This window comes from Hylobates moloch, unplaced genomic scaffold (genome assembly GCF_009828535.3).
Source record: "Hylobates moloch isolate HMO894 unplaced genomic scaffold, HMol_V3 SCAFFOLD_5, whole genome shotgun sequence".
Taxonomy (NCBI): domain Eukaryota; kingdom Metazoa; phylum Chordata; class Mammalia; order Primates; family Hylobatidae; genus Hylobates; species Hylobates moloch.
In genome coordinates, this window is record NW_026652280.1 from 132,827,240 (window position 1) to 132,853,350 (window position 26,111).

A 26,111-nucleotide genomic window follows, 5' to 3' on the forward strand; every position below is an offset into this window, starting at 1 on the left:
TTTCTGTCCAGATCAAAAAAGATTTTACCAAATGAAACCATCCACATTGCATGTCCAACTCACCCCCAAAATGGAGTTTTGAGCTTCTAGCCCTGTCTGCAAAGAAAATCCTGGCTCCTCCATCTTGGTTTTTTTTTTTTTTTTTTCCTCTCCTCTTCGCTTCCTGTTTATCATCTCCATTTTCTTTTCCAGTCTCTGTGCTTGTGCTTTGGGCCACTTGATTGCTTTGGGTGGCCAGAGTAGAGAGCAGATGAATGTCATTGGGTTTGAAGAAGCCAAGGAAATGTAAGAGAAGAGTTTTAAGAGAATCATCAGCCCAGTGTAGACATTTCAAGTGATGGTAAGAGTTGGAGTGGAAGGAACATTAAGAGTCAATTCCTCAGTCACTATTATGGGATAACCAGGATTTGGTAGGAAAAGCAGAAGGAAGAGGTAGATGGCATAAGAATCAAAGATCATTTGTACAAAGGAGAGTTGAGCAAAGTATCAGGGGAGCTAGGACAATGCTGATCACTTCTGAGTCCCCACAGGATGTGGGAAAATGAGCAGCCTTCCATGAAAAAGATGGCAAAGGAAGGCCACAGAGGAGTCCTGTAAGAGAACAGAAGAGAAAAGGCTGAGGTTTGGGTGCTGTCTACCTTAAGCAGGCCCTGAGGGTGGGAGGGAATTCCAGGAGCAGTGGGGAATGAGGTCAGTGGGAAGGAAGTTGGAAACAATGTGGGATTGAGAATGAGAAGACATGTCCTGAGGGGTTTACCTTTCGGGTGGAGGCCAAGGGCAACAGGAACCGGAGTCACCTAGGATTAGCTGGTCCTAAATTGTAAATGAAGCACTGGAGTCATGTAGTTCACATCCTGGGACTGGGGGAGGAGGGAAGAGGTGGGCATGAGAGGCCCTGCTGGGCTGGAGGTGGGTATTGCAGCTGCCACATTCCCTTGCTGCAAAATCCTTTAGCAGAATGTCTGCTATCCAGGAGTACGTGCATTGGTAAGTTTGTTCTCATTTCCTGAACAACTTACGCACTAAGCAATTACTTAAAAGCGCTGAAGGAAGAGGCTCAGGTTTCTAATGACATTCTGTCAACATGACTAATGCTACCCTGGAACACCCTTCCCTTAGGTATCTGCATGGCTCACTTTCTTTTTCAACCAAGTTTCCCTCAAACAGGGGACTTCTCTGATCCCAGTACCCAAATAGCCCTATTCATCACTCACTATCCTCTTGCCATGCTTTACTTTTCTTCATTTTACTTGTGTCCACCGACTCATCCTATATTTGTTTATTAGTTGGTACGTGTCATTCTCACTAGAATGTAAGCCACATGAGGTTAGGAGTTTCCTTTTGTTCTCTACCCTATTCTCCACTGCCGAAAATAGTGCCTGGCATAGAATACAGCTCAATGAACAGCTGTGGGCAAATGAATGAATGAATGACTTGGGCCTGGCCAAGTCATTGGACCTCAGGAATGGCATCTTTCAATTAGAAGTTGTTGCTACTCTAATGATTTTGTCAACCATTAGGTGGCCTATCTTCACCATGCTTTCTATACAAAAGTGAATTGCCTTAAACTCAGCATCAGCGTTTCTCCCTCAAAGTTTTAGACAATGAACTCTGACTGTTAGAAACTCAGCTGTTTGCCTTCACCACTCCTCCTCCCATCTTGCCTCCTCTCATCCTCCTTAACTGCTTTTTCTGATGTTGGCCAAGATATCAGAACCTGAGATTAGTATCAGAAAATTGAGCTCCTACCATGACCCCATACCAAAGCTTGAGGCTTTCAATAACAAAGACAGACACCCTCCTTTCTCCAAGAGCCTATATGTTGTGAGGGAATTGATAATTAAATATGTGATTGTATAATGGTTTAATGAGAATCACAACAGGGGAGGTGCTACCTTCAGAAAGGCTTCCCTCGAGAAATGATACCTGAGTATTAAACTGAAGGATAAGTAGGATTCAGCTGAGCAAAGAAGGGTTGGAGAAAAGTGGACAGCAGGGAAAATCCCTGATCCTAGAGAAGTGGGTCTTGTTGGAGGAGCCAGAACTGGCAGGTGGCTGGGAACCCAGTAGGAGGTGTGAGTAGTCGGTAAAACCAAGGCTGCGACAAGCGTTAGAACCAGATTATCCTAAGGCAAAAATAACTCCATTTCACTACTGCTGCTGGTTTGGTTGGCAAAAGAAAAAAAAAGGACTCCATGATTTTAGTAATCAGATTGCTGGTAATAATATTGGTATTATTATTCTGACACTATTCACTATATATATTATAGGATAGAGCAAATAAGTAATTAGGCTAATGTTGATAGAAACCAAGATTCTTCACCATAAAAGAGATGCAAATATAAAATTTTAAAAATTAGTAAAAATTCTGTAATTTTAAATTTGAATAAAATATATTAGTGTAAACTAATGATACATTTTCTTATCTTAAATCTGTTTCCTATCTCTGACCACTATTAAGGCCTAGAAACAATGACTAGTCAAATGCAGTCTATGCCCCTAGTACTGGTTTGTAGTCTCTAAATTATGCTTCCCACCAAATGGAACCAGGGCTTCTTTCAGAAATGGATGGTCCAGAGGAGGAATTGCACATGATGAGGCTTAAACACCATGATATACCAGATAGTGAGGTAAGTGTCAGAGATCCCTGGGGTCATGTCAACAGGACTCAGAAGTCAACTTGTCAAGGCGCTCACTGGCCACAAATGGGGCAATGTTAATATGAATAAGAATAACTAAAAAGGACTGAAATCCACATGAATTCTGTTGGAAATTCACAAGTTTATAATGATGTTCAAAAAAGAAAAATAAAGACCATTGTTCACCTTTGGATAATACAGGGGAACCAACTCATTATTCTGAAAACAGGAAAGCAAAGCAAAGGAATCTACATTTGCCATATAAATTGAACCTCAGGGTAACCAAATGGTAGAGAAGAGAATGTTTCTTTCTATAGGAGTATTCCAGCCAATAATTTAGAAGAAATATTGGGCCGGGTGTGGTGGCTCATGCATGTAATCCCAGCACTCTGAGAGGCCAAGGCAGGAGGATTGTTTGAGCCCAGGAGTTTGCCACCAGCCTGGGCAACCTAGCGAGACCCCCATCTCTACAAAAAAAAATTTTTTATTAGCCAGGCACAGTGGTGCATGCCTGTGGAGGAGGAGGAGGAGGAAGAGGAGAAGGAAAGAAGAAGAGGAAGAGGTGGAGGAGGAGGAGGTGGAGGAAGAGGAAGGATGAGGAGGAATAAGAGGAGGAGGAGGAAGAAGAGGAGGAAGAGGAGGAGGAAGAAGAAGAGGCAGAAGAAGAGGAAGAAGAGGCAGAAGAAGGAAGAAGAGGAGGAAGAAGAGGAAGAAGAAAGCAGAAGAAGAAATATTATTTGCAAGCTCTTAAAGAAATAATTATTCTGGGTAACAATAATTGTATTAGTTTCCTATGGCTGCCATAACAATGTACGACAAACTGGGTGGCTTAAAACAACAGAAATTTATTGTCTCGCAGCTCTGGAGGTTGAAATCAGAAATCAAAATACTGACAGGGCTGTGCTCCTCTGAAGCCTCTAGAAAAGAATTCTTCTTTTTGTTTGCCAGCAAGCAGTCCTCAGATTCCTCTGCTTGTAGAAGCATCACTTCCTTCTCTGCCTCCATGGTCACGTGGCTATCTTCTCCCTGTGTCTATCTGTGTTCAAATTTTCCTCTTATAAGGACTGAATCAAGGCCCACCCTAATCCAGTATGACCTCATTTTAACCTGATTCCATCTGTAAGAACCCTGTTTCCAAATGAGGTCACGATCACAGGCACAGCATTGGTGGGTAGTTAAAAGTTCAACATATCCTTTTGGGGAACATAGTTCAACCCGTAATAATCATCAAGGGCAGCCTAGATCACAAATAGGAAGACATAAGACTTTATTTTCTGGGAGCGTATACCACCTATTGGCAAAGAATTAGACATAAATCAGAGTAAGTCTAGATCTGCCTATCAATTTACAGGAAGTAGAGAGTACAAAAAGGCATGTTAAAAAATACCACAGGCAGTAGAATCAGCAAGATCCAGAATGTGGGAAACTCTGCAGGACTAATGACTTGGTTTCTTCAACAAATAAATTACAAGGAAATTCCAGGAGCAAGCTCTGTAAATTATAATAAGATGGACATAATAGACATAACAACCAAATACAATATATAGATTTTGTTTGAAAATTTGAATACTTACTAGATAGTTAATAAAATAATGGCTTATCAACAATTTAAAAAACTTAATTATATTGTGGTAATGTTTAAAAAAAGGAGAGTCTTTAACTTACAGTAGTACATTTCCGCAGATAAAATGGCATGTTTGGGGGTGGGAAGACAGTAGGGGTGGGTTAAGTATGAAACAAAGTTAGCCAAGTTAATTAATGAAACTTGGTGGTGGGGACATGGGGTTTCATTATATTATTTTCTCTGCTTCATATGCGGACATTTTCCAGCCTATAAAATTAAAAAGAGTTAACGTGCAGTATGTTTAGTTAATGCTTCTCAGCTTGGGAAGTATCAGAACCTACCTGATACTGCTGAGGATACCTCCCTCCCTCAGCCTCATTGAGATCTTCTGTTCTAGATACTTTCCTAGGAAATTGAGCTTCTCTTTTCAAACTTATTCACTGCAGCTTGATTGCTGATGGAGACCTTTTGTTTGTTGGAAGCTCCTGGCTAGCTGACAAGAATATTTTTCATTAGGGAAGAAAGGAATTTTTCAAAACCCCTTTTATTATAAAAGTCCTATGTACATACAGAGTCAAAAAGAAAATTCAAAAAGTGCAGAAAAATTAAGATCACTCCTCCCCAGTTCTACTTCCTAGAGTCTTCACTGCTTCAAGTTTCTTGTGAATTGCTCCAGACATTTTTCTAAGCATATACAAAAATAAGCATGATTTGGACCTTACTGTAAGCCTAAGTATGTTTGCAACTTTGCTTTTTTTCCACCCAGCAATATATCTTAGAGACATTTTCATAGCAGCAAATACACATCCTCCTCTTTTTTATTCCATTATGTGGAAAATCATATTTATTTCAAATTGGTCCCTGAATGGCAGGCACTTTTTTCCCCAGTGATTTCCTCTTAGAGATAATGCTGCCATGCACCTTCTCGAACACATATAGAAAATGAATTTTTTAAAAAATATGCATCTCTTAAGAAAGCCCTTCCTTTATCCTTCCAGCTCAGGACAGGAAGCTCCCTATGATATGAAGCAAGCACACAACAAACCTCCTGGACCTGTCCGCATCACACTGTGACTCACCAGCCGCGCGCGTGCTGGGCAGGTAGAGGCTGGAGCGGTCAGGAGCATGCCTGGCTCCTGGTGCCTCTCTGTGGAGAGCACCCACGGCCAAAAGCACACAGCTGCCCCCAGGCTGAGGGTGCTTGATACACCCTTGAATCCCCTCTTGTATGATGCCCCAGCCCAGGACAGATAAAAGCATCAGCACCATGAGATTCACCTGCCTCTGGTCGTTAGGTAAGTTCACAGGCACTGGCGTTGAAAGATTCTAGGACTGAGGGATGTTAAACTCAATTAAATTTACCTGGACACAGCAATTGCTTAGCTGGTGGTGTGTCCAAGAAGCTAAAATGCTAATGTGTAGCACCAGTGCCTCTGATGGCTTAGCGGCTTCTCTGAAAGTGGGTAACCAGAGTAAGCTTTTATTTTAGCTTACTTTTTAGCTTACTCTATTTTGTTTAAAAATGTGGTTTGTGTTTAATCCTCTAGAAGTCCTCTGTGTCAGCATGGCTTTTCTTTCCTGCTGTGTGGGACTTTATACAAGACATCTCTTGCCAGATTTTGGAATTCCCTGGCAAAGAAGAGAGGCAATTTGAGTAATCTGGCCACAGACAAATACATTTCACTTCAACAAAGCTTTTCAGATGTCATTGAAGATGTGTGAGAAACCAGATAGAAAGCTATAGAAAATGCTCTTTGAAAAAGTATTCCCTCATTGACTGCTTAGTGAAGCTCTTGCCATCCAATCTCCTGAATGGGATAGATAACTCAGGCCATTGCTTTGCCAAGGAGAGGTTTGTTAGACCATAGGAACAGGGCTTGGATGATGGTCAACTGTCTCAGTACAGGCTATGTGGGGCCTCCTTTACAGCTTCAACAATATGTATCAGGGCTAGGGTCAAAATGTACATAATTTGGTTTGTTTGTCTTTTTTTTTTTTGAAACGGAGTCTTGCTCTGTTGACCAGGCTGCAGTGCAGTGGTCTGATCTCGGCTCACTGCAACCTCTGCCTCCTGGGTTCAAGCGATTCTCCTGCCTTAGACTCCTGAGTGGCTGGGACTACAGGTGCGCGCCACCACGCCCGGCTAATTTTTGAATTTTTAGCAGAGGTGGGGTTTCACCATGTTGGCCAGGATGGTCTTAATTTTCTGACCTCATCATCCACCCGCCTCGACCTCCCAAAGTGCTGGGATTACAGGCATGAGCCACTGCGCCCTGCCGCTTGTCCTTTTTTAAATAATGCTCATGTGCCTGTTTGAAAAGTCAATGCAGGCTTACGTAGTTTCTCCCTGAATAGTATATTTTGGAGTTACTCCTGATTGCTCTTAACTTCCTTTGTGAAATGTGGCCAGTTGATAGTTATTCGAAGACAAGCATATGCGTACTTTAAAGGGACCAACAAAGTTCTCGATCATCTGACAACTTTGATGTTTCAATAACAGCATTTGGCTTACAAATAAGGCTACTCAGAAATCACCATTTTAGTGGGACTTGAGGAGGGGATTCAAGTGAGGAATAGAGAAGGAGTTGAGTGGAAGTCCTATGAGGCCAACACAAGAGATGCAGGATGAGCTGGCTAGAAGGAGAAGGCTGTTATGTTTTTTATTTTAAAAAAAAAGTAGCATTAATATAAATAAAACATAAGAAAAAAGAGCTAATAGAGGTGTGGTGGCTGGGGTGGGGGAATGACGAACCTAAGAGGTACTGGTCGGGCTGGGACAGAGCTTTGGACACAGTTCACTGCTGATTCCCAGCACCATGTGGAAATCCAGTCCTAGACTTTATAGGCTCTGGGCAATAGCTGATTGTGCAACTGGAGCCTGGTCCAAGATTTTCATGAGCAGGGTCCAGTCACCAGGTTTCATCGGGCTATGGAAATAAATCCTGACCAGAGATGAAGTGGATTAGGACCCAGGAGACAGGCACTGATTCTTAGGAAATCATCCAGGGAAGCTTTCTGTCTGCCCCCCTCCCCTTCCCACCTGCACAGGGGTGTCCCATTTCCTGTCCAGTCTCCCTAAACAGCATTTACGTTCTGAACTAGTTCAGCTCCATAGAGAAGCTTTTTTTAAGCATTCATTAGCTTGTAAGATATTTTTTTCACCTATGAAATTCTCTCAAGTCTTTTGACATTGTCAAATGCCACAATGATTGGTTTGAACAACTGTGACTTTCAGCTGCCTGAAGACTTGTAATGCCATCCCTGTGGATTGTAGATTCAAACTCAGGCATCTTTTAGTCAACAGGAGGAAACATGAGAAAGGGATGTAGAGTCCTCTCTCCCTGCCTTTGGGGTCTGCAAGCTAAAACCTGTTTTTCCAACTAACCTATCAATCTTCTAGTCAATCTTGATTCTAGTTCCTGTAAACAGATCAATTTCCTAGAGAGACAGAATACCAGGGTGCCTGGTTTAGGAGTCAGAAAATCTGGGTTCAGTATTGTCCGTACCACCAATGACTATCCATGGCCCTTCAGCAAATCTTTCAGTACTTCCCCTTAAATAAAAAAGTAGAGGTTGATGGCCGGGTGTGGTGGCTCACATCTGTAGTCCCAGCACTTTGGGAGGCTGAGGTGGGCGGATCAAGAGGTCAAGAGATCGAGACCATCCTGGTCAACATGGTGAAACCCCATCTCTACTAAAAATACAAAAATTAGCCGGGCGTGGTGGCATATGCCTGTAGTTCCAGCTACTCAGGAGGCTGAGGACAGGAGAATTGCTTAAACCCGGCAGGTGCAGGTTGCAGGGAGCCGAGATCACGCCACTGCACCCCAGCCTGGGAGACAGAGTAAGACTCCACCTCAAAAAAAAAAGCAGAAAGAAAAAAAGAAAAAGTTGGGTCAAGATGCACAAAGATTTCAATAGCCCAAAAGGAAGAGTTGAAACTAACAAGATTAGATTTAAAACAGTTAGTTGCAGAGATAGATGCTGGGAAAGAGCTCACGTTGCTATTCCTATAGAAAAGGCTCTGTTGCCCAGAGCTGAATGTGAAACAAGAGTGAGCTATGGCTGCTGGTATAGCTCACCATCACTGGCAGCATTGATAGAAGCTAGGAAGTTAGAGGCTTGCTTTACTGTGCCCTGGTCTGGCCATGGCATCTCCTGCCCCCAGTCTCACATTTGCCTCCAATCCTCTGTCCATCTTGTAGTCCGAGTGATTTTTCTTAAAATCCAAATTTGATTGTGTCACTCTCCTGCTTAAAAGCTTTCAGTGGCTTTCCATTGCCCTCAGCATAGAATCTCATACAATGTCCCTTGTGATTTGGCCCCTGCTGACATCTCCAGACTATCTCTTGTACTCCATTGATCCATGACCCTCACCTCTGATGAGGCTAGAACAAATCATATTTCACTTGTTCCCTTTGAAATGCCTAGCCTTCCGTTGACATTATGAGAGGTGTAATAACTCACCTTCATGCCAAGGGCTGCCAGGAGGAAGTGGGATATGATTTGCTCTGGCTGCAGCAGAGGGCACAAATAGTATCTCCGGTGGGAGGGAGAGGGACATGGTGCAATCTTAGAAGCAACTTTGGAAAATGCTATGATATGCTATATTTGGGTACATTTGGTAGAGGAAGGGTGTACTGTGGAGAAGGGATGGCTTCCTGGTGACCCAAGGAGCAACCTGGCCCTAAAAGGCCTCAGCACCATCTCAGGAATGTGGTTGGAAGGATTCTTGGGTTGGGTGAGGTGTTCATATAGATAAAATATTAAAGATTCTGCAGAGCATGGATTCTAAGATCTGCAGGTTCCTGACAGCTCTAAAACACCACACAATTTAGAAAACTAAACAGCCATTCTAACTTATGACTTATTTTCCTTAGCAGCTTCTGGGTATTTACCTATTCCAAATCTGCGCTTAATGCCTGGTTCACTTCATTGTTCCACTGGGAAAGGAAAAAGGTACATAGAGACATTATATAACTTGTTGTAGTTTTTGCAGGTAATAATAAGAGGCAGAATCTTAATAGGAAACAGAACTCTCAGTTCCTAGGTACTAAAGCAGATGCTTTTCCAGGTCCCTGATGACTTCATGTGCCAAGTTGCCCTATGTCGTGTCTCTTACCATTTACAATTCATGCCTGAATTCCATGTATAAAGTTCAAGAACACAACTCTGACAGGGTGGCTGTGGGTATGGGCTCTGGAATTAGATTGCCTGTGTAACCTCAGAAAAAGTCACTTAATTTTGCTATTTCTCCTATTTCAGCACCTCTCAGTTTCCTCATCTTTCCACTTCTCCATCAATAAAATGGATATAATAATGGAATTAACCTTGTAGGGTTGTTATAAGGATAAAATGAGAATACAGTACATGAGTATAGTAAATGCTTAATAAACATTAGCTAGTATTATTAGTACTGGATAAGGACTGGATTGGAAATAAAGATAACTGATTTATCATTTCCTTGTGAAAGGTATAGTACAGTGGTCTTCAGACTATTTTCTATGTAGCCTCAGAAGTTCCTCAGAGCTTCCACTGAGAGCCTGGACTGGGTTTAATGGGTGAGAGATGACACCACTTGCACAGATGAAATAAATGGGGTGGGAATGTGCACCAAAATGATGCTCCTGTGCTGCTGTCTGTGGTCCTGAAATACAATTTGTTAGTAGGACTTAGCTAATTCTCTAGAAAACTGGTGGGTACTCTATTGCCCCATGTCTTTCCTCCCTCCCCAATAACTCCTTGCCTATGACTAGTTCTCCCACCAACTAGGATAAATTGTTGATAACCTATTGAAGCATTAGTTTCCTTATATTTTAATATAGGTATTTTCTACCCACCCCCTCTGTATGTTCATGGGGATGCTCCCAGGTTATGTGCCATCCTATATATATAAACTCCTCCCTCAGTGCCTGCCTGAGGGACATAGTCAGAAAGGGACAACATAATGGCAACAAAAAAGTGTTTGCCTCTGAGCTCCCTCCTAGTAGAGTCACTGGAACCCCAAGCCCACTGAAGGCATAGCCCAGTTTCTACTTGCAGAGTCCCAGGGGGCCCACACAGATTTTTAGCAATCATTCAAGTTTTTCTGAGGCCAGAATCAGAGCAGAGGCACTCTCTGCACTGTCTCCTGGTGGCCTACGTGAGCTGTCATTGCCTCTGCCATTACCAATGCTGTACCTCCTTTCTGGTAGTCCTTATGGTAGGGACAGGGCAGGGCACTCCTCCAGCAGGGTCACAGCTCTTCTGTTAGATGCCTCGAAGTATTCTCTTGCTGTTTCAACTTAAAATCTTCTCGACCAAGGACTTGGGATTGATTTCCAGTGGAGGCTGGGCCAAGTGACAGTTGAGCCACCTTCTGTCCCCCACTATCTTGCTGAAAAGCCTTTCCCCTTTCTTCTCATAAGCCCAGACAGTGCAATCCATCACTGTCCCAGGATAAAGTCCAGCCTCCACTGGGCCCTCCCCAGGGAAGACAGAGGGGATGCGCTGCTTTTGTCCTCTTTCTTCGTGTCAGGGTTTTATCTGACATCCTGCAGCTCAGCTACATTTCCAATACCCTCATCAAGTAACTCTCCTGGTGGCCCACAAGTGGGTCTCCTAAGGGCATCCTGTCAGCTGGGCTCCCTCTGGGATTCCCAATCCAATATATGAAAGTTCTGCACCGGAGGAGTTCTCCACATTGATAGAGTGTTATTATGAGGAAAGAGTTGGAAAAAATTTTCCTTTTCATAGATTGACAAAGCAGAAAAACACTCTTGGTGTTGATTTGGCCCATCTTTCTGGCTCCAAGTGGGGTTAAACTCAAACAGTACTTCTTTAAACTTAGAGAGAAAGAGAGGAAAACACCTCCCAGAGATTGAAATGCAAAAACACTCCCTTCTAAGTTGGAGGGGTTTTTTTTTTTCCTCCTAATGGCCACACAAATTTTCTGGTGGTGCAATTTGAGTCATTTGCCTATTGTTCTGTCCTCAAGGGAAATCAGAGAGAAGATCATAGCCTCTTTAACTATTTCCATCACATTGCATTTCTCTCTGGCTGAGTTCTTCTCCACCCGGCACACACACACACACACACACATTCCTACCCACATATTTAGTCCTAAACTGTAATCAACTGTGTCCGACTTGGCTCTTAGAAGTGAAGAGGGAGCCCTGTGTTTGCAATACCATGAGCATATTTTCCCCAAGAGCTGCTTATGCAGCAATCCAGAAATTCCCATTGCTCTGCCTTTTAATTAGTTCAGGGAGTTGCAGCCTAACGGTGTGGGTGTGCTTGCCAGCTGTGCTTTTCGGGAAGTTATATCGTCTGCTGCTCCTTCTGTCTCCTCCCCCAGGGTTGGGAAATTATAGACCCTGCTCTCTTTACGCTGTAGAACCCCAGACACTCCAGGGCCTTTTCCAGCCAGCACTCAAAGGCCCTTGGGGACAAAGGTGGCCGACACTCAGATCTCAGGTCTTGAAGCCTGCTGTCCTTGAGCAGGGTGGCAGAGATGACCTTTGAACTAAAGGGATTATTTTCATCTGTGACTGTTCAGTCCCCTCGGGTGACCTACCACAGAATCACTGCTTGCTGGGGACCAGAAGAGGGATTTTGTGGCTTGAGGGGTGCCTGCATCTCTCCCAGGCAGCGCCCTGTTTGTTCTACAGGCTGCCAGATACCTTATCTCCATGAAATGAGAGGCCTCTAGCATCCCCTCCAGCCCCACTTCCTGCGATATCTCTACTTCCCCACAGGGGCCCTGGGCTGGCTGCATGGCTGAAATTAAATCTCTCATCGCTGCTGTCTTTTTAATTAAACTTTTTTCCCCTTCATATTTTGTTTGTGCATTCTCCCTCTGGGTGATCACATTGCACTCCAGGCTCTGGTTTTAAGTTCTCCTAGTTACCAAGATTCAGCACATCCCCCTCCTTCAAAGGGTGGGTGATGGTGTTTTTCCTGGCATCCTCCCACAGACACTTTTCCAGCTTAGCTGAGTGGCTAGTGCCTGTCTGCTTTGCCCAAATGGGTGGTGCAGGTTTCTACCACACACTTTGAACTCAAACCCTTCAGGGCACAATTTTCTTTCTTCACTTATCTCAAGCTTGGGCATGGATTCTACCATTCGTTGCTTCCTATTTATATACCTGCTTTTTGTTGGGCTGTTGTACACACACACACACACACACACACACACACACACACACACACATTCACTCAGTCTTTTGAGCAGAGCTTCTGCCAGCCTTCCTCCTTGGCACTTGGCTTCTCCGGCACAATGTCTCTCTGCAAATGGGGTCATTCGTCTCTGCTCTGGCCATTGACTCTAATCCGACAGCCCTGCACATAGCCACTTGCTTGCCACGTAGTCCCAGCACGTCACATTGATCTTCACCAAGTGTACCTCGGCAAAGCCTGAAGACAGGCACCAGCCTTGCTATGTTCCTGTCTTTTTCAAGGCCTAGACTAAGGCAGAGCACAAACCAAGAGGCTCAGAACTCTTTGATAGATGATGTTTTCCACTGCTAGAAATATGTGCTTTTGTAACCCCCATCTAGTTTCAGAAGATCTGCCTAATTGAAATGTTGTCTTGGATGTTATATTTATTTTTCAAAATGGCAAAGTAAATTAAACTGTTATTTTCATTTAACCCATTTTCTGTTTGCCCCGAGAATACTCTTGCTTCTAATCCTAACGTAACATCATATATATTTATGTTACATTAGGATTAGAGACAAGTTCTGCTTAGAAATAACTCCAAGAATAGTTTTTATATTTTCTTTTCATACCAAAAATCAGATTTCCTTCAGCCTCAAAGAGCATATTTATGTAAAATTGCTGGCAGTGAGTTGCACTTTTATTTTCTAAACAGGAAATGGGTTAATTTTCAAAACGCGTAATACATTTATGTGGTTTGAAACACAAAAAGTATAAACTTTTTTTTTTTTTTTTTGAGATGAGTCTCACTCTGTCACACAGACTGGAGTGCAGTGGTGTGATCACGGCTCACTGCAGCCTCGACTTCCCAGGCTCAAGTGATCCTCCCACCTCAGTCTCCCAAGGTGGGAGATCTACAGGCACATGACACCCTACCTAGCTAATTTTTGTATTTTTTTGTAGAGATGGAATTTCAACATGTTGCCCAGACTGGTCTGGAACTCCTGTGCTCAAGTGATTCGCCTGCCTCGGCCTCCCAAAGTGCTGGGATTACAGGCATGAGCCACCCTACCCAGCCAAAAAGTATAAATACTCTTAGACAGCAAAAATGCTTTCTCCCAGTCTTGTTCCCTTGTTCTCAGTTCGCACCCTGCCTGGGTAACTACTGTTCTTGGTTTCTTGTGTTAAAGACGGATCTTGATAGTCTTGTACCAGATTCAAAAATCAATCAACGACTTCAAAAACAATGACATGCTGGCTACTTAAATAGAAAAGGAGGCTTTTTTTTCACTCTGTCACACATTTGCTGCTTAGGATTGAATTACCTGCCCTGCTTCCCACCCTCAGAGCTATATAAATTCTGTCCTAAACTTTTTCCGTTTCTGACAGTCTCTACAACATAGCCTTTGTTGTACTACGAATTTTTATCTCAGCCATCTTTGTCTAAGTTTCTTTGTTTCGATGTCTTGAAGCTTAAAGCAGATTCCATTACTTGGAAGCGTAGTGAATTGGCCCCAGTTAATCAGATAAGCACTAAATAAATTCCCTGGAATCCTCCAACAGATAGACTTTAAAAGATCCAGCACAATCGGTTTATCCTGACAAGATTACAGCTGATACGGTGAAGATGGAGGAGACTCTGGTTATCTGAATAACTTGAAGCGGACTCTAAGAAAGAGGAAGGCATCAGGAATGTCGACAGGCAGCCATGCTCGGGCTCAGGCTGGATGTGTGCTGTGGCCAGCACTGGCTCTGGACAGCAGTCAGCAAACCAGGCAACAAGAGCCCAGCATTCCTGCAGTCAGAAAGAAAATTGATCTGGGAAGAGGGACCTTTAGAGAGCTCTGGCTGCCCACTTCCTGGGCACTCTTGCCTCTCAGTCTAGAGGAAGGACCCTGGTAGCTCAGTCATGGTCAGCACCATCTCCGAGACTGCCCAGCACAGTCCCCCAACACTTTACCCCAAACACATGCACACTTAGTGTCACCTAATGCATTTGTCCCAAGTCATCACTTCTCTACAAAGAGAAATCTCTACTCACTGGCTCAGGTGGCTCTGGATGAGTTAGGAGGGGTCACCAATGTGGTTTCCTCTGAGGAAACTCTCTCCACAGGGTTGTTCTGTAAACTGACTATCCCACACATCTCTGTGACCTGGCACTGCGTTTAAAGATGTTGGTCAAACTCATGGAAGCAGAGTAGCATGGTGGTTGCCAGCGATTGGCAGAAGGGGAAAGGGGAGATGATGGTCAAAGGGTACAAAGTTTCCGTTACACAAGACAAATAAGTTCTGGAGATCTACTATACAGCATAGTGCCTGTAGCTTTGAATGCTATATTGTATATTTAAAATTTGCAGGCTGAGAGCAGTGGCTCATGCCTGTAATCTCAGCACTTAGGGAGGCTGAGGTAGGTGGATCACAAGGTCAGGAGTTCAAGACCAGCCCAGCCAATATGGTGAAACCCCATCTCTACTAAAAATACAAAAATTAGCCGGGCGTGGTGGTGGGTGCCTATAGTCCCAGCTACTCAGGAGGCTGAGGCAGGAGAATCGCTTGAACCTGGGAGGCGGAGTTGCAGTGAGCCAAGATTGTACCACTGCACTCCAGCCTGTGCGACAGCAAGACTCTGTCTAAAAAAAAAAAAAAAATTGCTAAGAAGGTAGACCTTATGTTAAGTGTTCTTACCACACACAAAAATAATGATAGTAATAATAAAGGGAGGAAACTTTGAGAGGTGATGGATGGCCTTGGTGGATGGTGTTGATGGTTTCACAGGTGGTATCTACAGATTCATCAGGTTGTATACATTAACTATGTCCAGCTTTCTACCTGTCAATCGTATCTCAGTAGAGTGGTTTAAAGAAAAGAGATGCTGACTGGTGATCCTAGAGATGGCCCCAGGTCCCACAAGATTCAGAATAACCAAGACCAGGGAAATGTGCTGTAGTCTCAGTAAGTAGTATTAATATTAACATTTGATTGTGAGCCTGTGAAAACTGACCATTCTTATATGGTGAATGTGGTTTCTATGGTAACACCACATTAAATATTTATTAAGAAAATGTTACTCCCAAGCCACACCTAGTAGGAACGGTTATTGTACACAGCACTGGAGACACACAAAGGGAAAGCAAGTACTTTCTTTGGGTAAACCACTTGGTCCTTAATTAGGAGTTGGGAGGAAAATACAGGGTCCTAGCTATGAGCTGTGCCCACCTTTAGCCGCCTCCCCTAGGAGTAGCCCCCAGGATGTCCACTGAAGCTCATCCTGACCTTGGGGATATCCTCTGACCTCTGAGCAGGGGAGCTCAATCCTTAGGGCTGCCTGGCATAAGAGCGAGTTCCCACTTGAACAGGAGATGCAAACACATGTGTGCTACAGTGAGGCAGACACCTTCCCCCAGGACTGTGGATGCGGCCTGGGGTAGACTGGGCAAGAGGATACCTCTGGACCCAGACTCCCACTTAGGAGGCAGAAGTGCTCAATCAGGGGCATATACAGAGCCCAAAGGAGAGCTAGAGACCAAAATTAAAGAGAGGAAGCATTCTGACTAGGTCCCCCACACTGAAGAACTCAGGTAGGTGTGGAAGCCCGGGTGAGAGGCAAGGACTCTGGGCACCCTAGGCACTGAGGAGAGGAGCAGGAGGGGCAGGCTCGGTGTCATGGGGAGCCCGGTCTCCTGGTAGCGATGTGGGGATGGGCCTGAGCAGAGGCACACAGGTGGAAGACTGTGGCAGCAATTCAGGAAGAGAGTGGTGATAGCCGCAGCAGAGATGGGACCGTGAAAGGCAGGAGATGGAGGCCACAGATATCACAAGGGTAGACTGTGTAGGGCTTAGTGCCTGGGCTGGGGTGACAGAGGGGAGGGAGGTCTCAGATCATGCCCATGTTCCTAGCTTGGCTGATGCGATGAATGGCGGTGTTAGTCAGAGATTGGGACATGGAGGAAGGGTTGGTTCTATGGAGAAACAGGATGAAGGAGGCCTAAGAATGGCTGAATGGGAGGGGCCTATGGGACATCCATATTCCAGAAACATCATCACAGGAAGGAATGAGAAGAGATGGGCCCCCTGGAAGTGTGGGAGGATTGAGAAGCACAGACACACAGACCCAGGCAGCAGGGTGGGGTGTTCTGGTGGAGTAGGGCAGGGGCTGTGATGAGTCAAATCTGCTGTGGCAAGCAGGAGACAGGGGCCTGTCTGGAAATGACAGCAGCCTTCAGTTCTGCCTTAAGACTTCCAGTGGTGGACAAAAAAATAAATGTGGGCTTTCAACAGCACTTTCCGGATCTACATGTGATCAGGTGGAGGGGTGTGTGAGGTCCAAGGTACTCCATCCTTGACAAGTGGACTCATGGAGGGTGACAGAGCTAGATCCCATCAGTGGTGTGCTGGAGCCAGCTCCTGCCAGCTCAGCTCACAGACTGATTGTGTGCATCTCTTCCCAACTCCACATTCAGTGACATCATATTCATAGCTTGAAATCGGCCATAGTGGTAGCATTTACACCATGGAGGTTGGCAAATGCTGCAAGTCAGGCCTTTATTTTCCAGAAAGCCAATGTTAAATATTTACTGGCACACCACCGGGGTGGAAGAGGGAGCAAAGCTGCATGTGGGCAAGTGAAAATGGATGGGTCTGGAGAGAGAGGTGGGCAAGAGCCAGAAAAATGAGCTAAGAAGACTGGAGAACAACTGAGAAGCAGTATAATTACAGTGCATTGCTCGAGAGTGAGGAATTTAAAGACTGGAGGCTTGAGTTCAAATTCTGGCTCTGTCACTAGTTGTATGACCTTAGCCAGGTTACTTAACCTCTCTTGGCCTCAGCATTCTCCTTTATGAAATGGGAGAAATAATGCCTGCTTAATGAGGTTATTGTGAGATTTCAACACATTTTGCATGTAAGCACTTAGAACAGAGCCTAGCATGCAGTAAGCATTCAACAATAAGTGTTAGCAGGCTGGGTGCGGTGCTCACATCTATAATCCCAGTACTTTGGGAGGCCGAGGCAGGAGGATCACGTGAGGCAAGCAGTTCAAGACCAGCCTGGGCAACATGGTGAGACCCCAACTCTACAAAACATTTAAAAATTAGCCATGTGTGGTGATGTACACCTGTAATTCTAGCTACTCTGGAGGCTGAGGTGGGAGGATTGCCTGAGCCTGGGAGTTTGAGGTTACAGTGAGCTGTGTTCGTGCTACCACACTTGTAACAGAGCAAGACCCTGTCCCAAAAAACAAAACAAAATAGAAAAACAGTGTTGGCTATTGTAAAAGAGTTTATGTAGATCATGACATGATTGTATTTGTCTTTTGGAATGAACCCCACAGTGTAGAGAATAGATTGAAAGGGGCAAGAGAGAAAGCAGGAAGAACAGGCAAGGAGCAGTCATTTGACAAGAGATGGGGGAGCCTAAGCTGAGGCGGAGAGAAGAGAGGAGATTTGAAGGAGCTTGAGGTGGAATGGAGGGGACTGGGAGATTCATTGACTACAATTCAGGAGGGAGAGAGAGAGAGTGGGTGAGGCAACTAGAAGAGGCTTTGGGAAAGAGGTTGGGATCAGGCTGGGGTTTGAAGGGCCATCTTTGCAGAAAAGAGGGAGGAGGAAGCAATATGGGAGGAGAACAAAGGTTTTTCAGAGAGCATTGGGGTTGGGGATGGAGTACCTGGTAGGGAGTGACAATGATTGGATTCAGGAGCGAAGGGTGTCATTTCAGCAGCGAAGGGTGTCATTTCAGCAGAGGAGCATGAGTCCATAGCACAGCCAGGTCCCTCTGTGGCCTGGCCTGCCTTTGCCTGGCTCTGGGTCTTAGCCAGGTGTGGCCATCAGCACACGTCCTCCCGCTACCCTTGCTAATTTGTCTGCATCCACTGCTACTGCCACTGGGTGTACACGAGCTCTCAGCAGAATGGTTCCGAGTTCTGACCCAATTCTATGGTCAGCATGATGGGGAGCCTTGCTTGGCAGTTTTGTCTGCCTGTATGTGGATGCTGCACAGAGCAGAGCTGGGGAGAGTAACCCTTCAGGGGTCTGTTAGCATGAGTTGATGTCCATGGAGGCTTTCATTTTTTAGCAAAGGAGGTGGGAAGATCTCTTGCTTGTTAACTGTGCATCATGAAAATGAGAGAAGGACAATGGAGGAGTGAGATGTGTCTGTCTTCAGCCTGGTCCCTGGTGCTGCTGTCTTCGGCCCCTATGCAGAAAGAGCTTGAAGGAAAAAGTTTAAAGAGTTATTTTCATGGGGTACTTTTTGATACTTAGAGCACATATTCTGCTTTTGTGGGACCCTGGTGACAAGGTGTGGTACAGAGCCAGGGAGAAAACCATGATCCCAACTCTTGCAGGAAGTCAGCCCTGTGGGCCTGCATGCTGGTGCTCTTATCATAAACCCTGAGAGCCCAGACAGCAGTATGGTACCCTCAAGTGGCTTCTTGGGTGAGGGTATCAATGAGAGAAAACCGGAAGGGGACAGAAATAGCAGGGAGGATGCTATTGATGTAACCAATGGACTGGCTCATGGGCATGTAGGCAAGTGGGGTAAGAACATGATCTTTGTGTTACTGAATTTCTTTGGAATTAAACATGATCCACAGGAAGGTGGCCTGGGGATGTTCAGATTACCCATGAAAGTGAAACATTAGAAGACCACATTTGTGCTGGCTTGACTGGCTTGAGCTTGGGGGTTTGCCGTGGCTGCCCCAGCTGGGATGGCTGAGGGCACACAGTAACTGCAGGGCTAGGTGCTCTCAAGGTAGTTCACCTGTCTCCAAGCCTGTCTGGGTCACCACTTACGCTTGCTCTCATGGTGAAAACAGAGAAAAGACCTCAACCAAAGACCAGCTTGTGGTTTCAGCAAGTCCAGGGTGGCCCTTGCCTGAGCTGGAGTGTCCTTTGGTGATAGGATGGCACCTACTAAGGTGTTAGGTATTAATCTCAGTGGGGAAGGGGTGGGTGAATTTCAGAAGCAGGGTTGGAACTTCAGCCTCAGGAGGCCAGACCTCCTCTCTGAGCAGTTCTACACTGGTTGTGTTCACTGCTTCCAACTTTTTAAGACAAAACTGGCTCAGGACATTGGGGTCAGCAGAAATAGGTGGAAACTGCTTTGGAGATTTAGTGTTCTAGGGAGTGGAGTCTCCACACCCCCATCATCTCAGCCTTGTGTCTCTACAGGGGGCAGACTCCTGCCACCACCTCTGTCCCAGCAGGATTCTACTCCACATGCCTAAAATCATCTCTTTGACCCTAAGTTCCTGCTTTCCATATTTGTGTTAATGGCCCCAGCATAAACCACAGTAGTTATCATTTCTGAGTGTCCTACATGCTGTCCCATCTCACTCCTTCCAACAAGAGTGGCTTATTTTTCCTTTTAGGTCCCACTGTGTACCATGGTTCATGTGGACCATCAGTCACATGCCTTGCTCCTCTCTGGCCTCAAAGGTGCCATGAAATGGAAATCTGGCCAATCAGAGACCTCTGTTCATCGAGCCACAGTGATAGGTCCAGGGATGAACTCCTGACCAAGGCCTGGCCAATCAGTGTCTCTTCTGGGACCTTTCTACCAGAGGTCATGGGAAGGCTCACCTGTGTTTGCTGGGAGATGAGTCTGGGGCTGCCTAGAACATTTGCCTGCCCACAGAAAGAGCCTGGCCATGAGTGGAGCTGTGCCTGCAGCAAGAAGTTTCCTTAAACTTCCTAGTGACATGGCTAATACACTCCTTCTTCTTTTTTTTTTTAGCTAATTTATATAGGTTTTTACCATTTGCAACTAAATCTAATGCAACCACAACAGCATCCAAATTTGATTTCTCAAATTTATCTTTATTTTATTAGTCTCCAAAATGTCTCCCATATCTGTCCCTTCCTTTCCATCCTCACTGGAGTGAGTAAAGCACCTGCTACCATGCTTCATCATGCTTTATACCTGGAAGACACCCTCCTGCTCCCCATTTCTCATTGAGTCTCACCTGAAGTCAGACCTTTATCACCTTATAAGCTGGATTATTGCTGATCCCCCATTGAAAATCATGAAAAATCAAAGTCAAATACCTTAATTCCTAGTGCAAGACTTCCTTTGATTTTAATCTTTCTTTTCAACCCTCCTTTCCCCTATTTGTCTCTTAGATGACCTCTCTGAATGGTTAACCTGAAAACTCCAGAAATGCCTTTTTTTTTTTTCTGTGGGCCACATTTATTCATTCATTCACCATTGCCTTTTGTATGCCAGGCACTTGCTGGGTCTCTGCCTGGAACACCTGCTTTTTAATCTGAATCCTGTTCCTGCTTTCACACCTAGTTTATGTTACCCTTCCTCCAGCAAGCTTTCCCTGACCTACTGACCCACTCACTGGATAGGTCCAGTTTATCCCTGGACCTTTCACTGTGGCCCAGGAATGGAGATCTCTGATTGACCATATTTCCATTTCATGCCACCTTTGAGACCAGAGAGGAGCAAGTCATGTGACTGATGGTCCACATGGACCATGGTAGACAGTGGGACCTAAAAGGAAAAGTGAGCCACTGGTCTGTTCCAGCCCTGGACCTCAGCAGCACCTCCTGTGTGGCTTTCTGGTGTGCTCATAGCTGCTCATCAGGCTATCATTTTCTCTTTCTTATGTGTATTATCTTCTTCCAAATAATGCAAGGGCAGGTGTGTTCCTTCTCTCCCCTGAATCATTTAGTGTGGTGCTTGACAGGTACCTAGCGGGCTTTCCAGCAACATTTGTCATTTGGTTATTTAAATGTTTGATTGATGGAGTTGGCATGAAAATGAAGAAAAAACAGGAAACTTAAAAAACAAAAATTGCTTGTGAGGCCCCAGTGGCACTCTCTGCTCCACATACTCCTTCCGCTAGCACCCATAGAGGCCACTTGGTAACACACCCAGGTGCCACCTCTGGCGCCAGCTGGCAGACAGCCTTCTAGCCAAGAACTGCTCCTGCCCCTCCTGAATGCCCAGCTCAGTGTGGAGCTGCAGTTACCCTTAGCCAGTGTTACTTAGGAAATTAGCCGGACACTGGAGGGTTAAAAACCTCTCTCTTTTTCGTGAAGGGTAGAGAAAGAGAGATCTTTCCTGTCTATACTATGCTTAGCTTTCAGTGCCTTCCTGTTATCATAATGGTTCTTTGTTGGTGGCAAAAGCCTTTTCAGACCAGTGAGGCAATATTTCACCCTTGGCCACACTTTAAACATTGTTGTCAGGGGCCGGCTAACTGTGCCGCAGGCTGTGGGTTGCATCAGCCTGTGATGTATGCTTGTGAGGTTAGTTTGCGGATAATGACTGGCTGGGGTTATACCTAATTTTGCATAATAGTGTTGGGAGAGGGGTAACAGGGTGCTAAGAGTTATAAACTGAATGCTCTTGGCTAGGGAATGCAGGCCCAGAACCTTCCACCATTCCCTGGCATCTGGCCGACCACCCCCCACCCCCCCCGATGGCCTGAGAAAGGTTCACAGTGCAGAGAGCCGGACTTTTCTCCTATTCGGTTCTCAAACAGCCTCTCCTCAGTTGCCACCCACTGTCCCTCCTCCCAAAAGGCAATAGAAAAATAAAGATAGGTGGCAATGATGCCCAGGCAGTGAACAAAGAGCAGAGAACCACATTGGACCTGATAAAGTGACTTGGTGAACGCTGATAGGCAGACATCACTCCTAGCTTTGGTCAGTATTTCTCAGTTCCCAAGAACATTTCTCAGCTATTCTCCTCACCCAGTGCCTATGAGTCTGCTATGCTTTAAAAATGACATACACTAGGAAGTGCAAAGCAGAGTAAGTTTGTAATCACCTTTGGGAATCTAGTGAAAGTGTCATAGATTTAGACCATCGTAGAACTGGTTCCCAATTAGGGGTGTTTTCCAGACCAACTCTTTGTCTGCACTGGAACTCTCCTCTTAGGCTTAAGCTGGTCATCTGGTCTCCATCTACAAGATGGCAGCCAGTTCTTCTTCACACTGGGTCTGCCCTGCAGCTTCCAGCTGACACTTGTTCTTTTCCAGCCACTGGCAGGGCTCCCTGGAAACTCTTCTTTGTCCTCCCCTGGCCCTGTATCCTGATGGATCAGGCCAAAGCATTGACCTCGAGCAGTGCAGACCAGAGGCCACAGCTTTATACTCCTCTTTCTCTGGTCTCTGACAGGAACAAATGCTAGAGAGGCTGCCCTCATCTCCCTTATGAACCAAGACACTAGTCCTCCTGATTTCAGGAGTGCTGCCTGCTGATGGGTCCTTCCCTGGGAGTCGCCCTCAGCCAGTGGGAGCTGCCTCCCAAAGGTTACATGCCCCAGGCACAAGTGGACGATGCAACAGTACCAAGGGCTCCTCCTTTCCCTCCATTCAAGATATCTCTGAAGGGCCAACTTGGCTTCAGAGCTCCCCGTGAGATCAGTTGAGGCCTCTAGTACAATTGTGCACTACTCAACCTTGTGTCCGAGCCTCCTTTCTCTCCCTCATGGGTATTGTTCCCAAGAGCACATTTACACATAAATTTCCTTCTCAAAGTCTGTTTCCCAGACAACCTGACCCATGGCACTTAGAAATAATGGGCAAGAGGCTGCCAGCACAGAGGCCAGCATGTGCATTCTGCAGGCTGCACTCACACCAGCAAGGAAGCTGTGTGGTGGGAGAAGCAATGCCTGGAGACTACACCCAAGAGATTAGGAGGGTGATGAACGAATGACCCAGAGGAGGAAGAGTTGACTCTGGAGGATGACTGCCTTGCCCTCTGCAACCCATGCAAGATTGATTGCCTTTTCCCAGTTGAAGGAAGAGGAGAAAAAAAGAAGTGCAGAGGAGTTATGATGCTCGCTGAAGGGTCAACTATTTATACAACAGTTAACCAAACACCTATTGCAAAATGATCTTACTCCTTGTTGCCCAGGCAAACTTCCCTCCCAGTCATTGCTTCTCTCCATTGAAAGTTGGCCTGGGAATTGGTGCAGCGAGACTTCCCAGCAGCTGTCTCAGTGGAATGAGATGTGAACGCAAAGTGGACATCAGAGAAAAGAGAAAATGGGGGGAGCTGCTGTCTGCCCCACTCCTCTGTGGGAGAAGAGGAGTATGGAGGAGAGAGGTCATCAGGTAGGCCTGGCCCCACTTCTTTGGCCGGGCTTCAGCCCCCAGGCCCCATGATTGTGTGCCCCTTTTGGACGACCACTCCTCACTATAACTGAAGACAGGAGTGAAGGTCTCCCTCTTTGCACCTCAACATGGATTCCAGAGGCTAAACACACTAACCTGCACATCAGACCCAGAACAGACCCCAACCGGCAGAGACTTTCCTACTGTGGGAGCTGAACTGGAACCGCAGCTAGTCAGGAGACATGCCTGCAGGTCCTCCCCACGCCTCCCTGACTCCAAAGAGGCCAGTCCAGCTCAGCATCTCTGCCTCTCCCATTCCAGGCAACTCTAGAAGCCTAGAGTGTAAATTTTGTAAGGCCAGGCACCCTCACATTTGGGGATAACCATTACATAGCACTTGGCACAGCAGCCATAGGAATGCCAGGGACTAGTCATCAAAGCCATGAGACTCTCTGAGTGCTGTTGGTGCCAAAAATCACTCTAACTCTTCCCAGAGGCTGCACCTGGGCATTCCCTGGAGTGTTCCTTATGGAGCACGGACAATGGGCACAAACACACTTCTTTTCAAATGGAATATTGCCTCTTAGGAACTAACCAAGGCCCCTTCAGTTTCTGTTAAGGTTTTTGTTCAAAAGTAATTTTTAAAAATGTTTTATAACCATTTTAATTGGAATTGGAAAATTAGCACATATACTGACTTGCTTTATTAGCTTTTCCCCCACCTTATAAGAGATCCCAGAGAATGGGAGAAATGAAATGCAAAATTTACAAGAACTTGTATAACATAAAGTGGTGCTGGGCTCCTCAGTTAGTCACCAGGGTGGTTCCTGGCATGAAGCACCAGCCATTCGTGTCCCATGCAAAGGAGGGTTCTGGATGACTTTGAGATGGTGGGGTGTTGATTATTAGACCAGGGAGTGGTATTACAGAGATAGAATGGCTTGGGAAGGGGTTAAGAGTGAGCACTCCAATAACAGCCTTTGGGTGACCCTGGGCCAACCATTGTTTTCTAAAAGAAGGGGAACCCAAGCCACCGAGGGCACTAACACACAAAGGGGAAAGAAAACAATTCTAGACCACTGCATGCAATTAAAGAGCAGCTTAATTTCGTTCTTTTAGGTTATAGATCACTCTCAAATCCCGCTTATCAGTTCTGTGCATTTTGTCTGTGCCATTGGCAGTTCTCCACAATTCACTGAAATTGTCAGAGGCTCTAGACAGGAGAGCCACAAAAGCCCATGAAACTAGGGACGTATTCTCCCCACTCTTACTTGTCAAGGACAGGTGAACTTCAGTAGCAAGCTGGCTCCTGCTGTGGGAATTTCCACTCTGTTTGGCTTGAGCCCTGGAGTCAGTGTGACTCCAGATAACCTCGAGATGGGACACGACAAAAAATTTAAATGATACAAAAGTCCCTGTCGTCAGATATTATCTTAGATAATTTTAAGTGATTAAATGTTTCCTTCCTTTTGCATGCACGCACACACATGCACATGCACACGCACAACACACACATACCTCTTCACTCTATATCTTTTTATATATAGTCATGTGTAGCTTAATGATGGGGATACATTTGGAAAAATGCATTATTAGGTGATTTTATCATTGTGCAAACATCATAAAGTGCACTTACACAAACCAAGATGGTATAACCTGCTGCATACCTCCGCTATAGGGTATAGCCTATTGTTCCTAGGCTACAAACCTTTACAGCATGTTACTGTACTGAACACTGTAGGCAACTGTAACAGAATGCTAAGTATTTGTATATCTAAACATGTCTGAATATAGAAAAGATACAGTAGAACTACAATATAAAGATTTAAAATGGTACACCTCTATAGGGCACTTACCATGAATGGAGCTTGCATTACTGGAAGTTGTTCTGGGTGAGTCAGTGAGTGAGTGGTGAGTGAATGTGAAGGCCTAGGACATTACTGTGTACTGCTGAGGACTTTATAAACACTGTACACTCAGGCTATGCTTAATTTATTTTAAAACTTTATTTTTCTTTCTTTAATAATACATTAACTTTTTAACTTTATAAATATTTTAATTTTTTTAACTTTTTTGATTCTTTCATAACACTTAACACACAAACATGTTGTACAGCTATGCAAAAATATTTTCTTTATATTCATATTTGTTAAGCTTTTTTCTATTTTTAAATTTTTTTACTTAATTTTTTTACTTTTTAAGTTTTTTTTTTGTTAAAAACTAAGACACAAGCACACACAATTAGGCTCAGCCTAGGCAGGGTCAGGATCATCAGTATCACTGTGTTTCACCTCCACATCTTGTCCCACTGGAAGGTCTTCAGGGGCAACATACATGGAGCTGTCCTCTCCTAGGATAACAGTGCCTTCTTCTGGAATACCTCCTGAAGCACCTGCCTGAGGCTGTTTTACAGTTAACTTTTTTTTTAGTAGGGGGTACACTCTAAAATGACATAAAATTATAGTATAATAAACACATAAACAAGTATCATAGTCATTTATTATCATTATCAAGTATGGTGTACTCTACATAATTGTAAGTGCTAGGCTTCTCTATGACTGGCGGTGCAATAGGTTTGTTTACACCAGCATCACCACAAACATGTGAGGAATGCACTGCACTGCGATGTTACCACAGCTATGACATCACTAGACAACAGGAATTTTTCAGCTCCATTATAATCTTATGGGACCACTGTCAT

The 26,111-nt window shown here is 45.0% G+C and overlaps 1 protein-coding gene across 4 annotated transcripts in view; it reads left to right on the forward strand.

Annotated features, from left to right (window-relative positions):
* BCAR3 (BCAR3 adaptor protein, NSP family member) overlaps nucleotides 1-26,111 on the forward strand; it is a 284,920-nt gene that overhangs the window by 60,517 nt on the left and 198,292 nt on the right. The window lies entirely within an intron of this gene.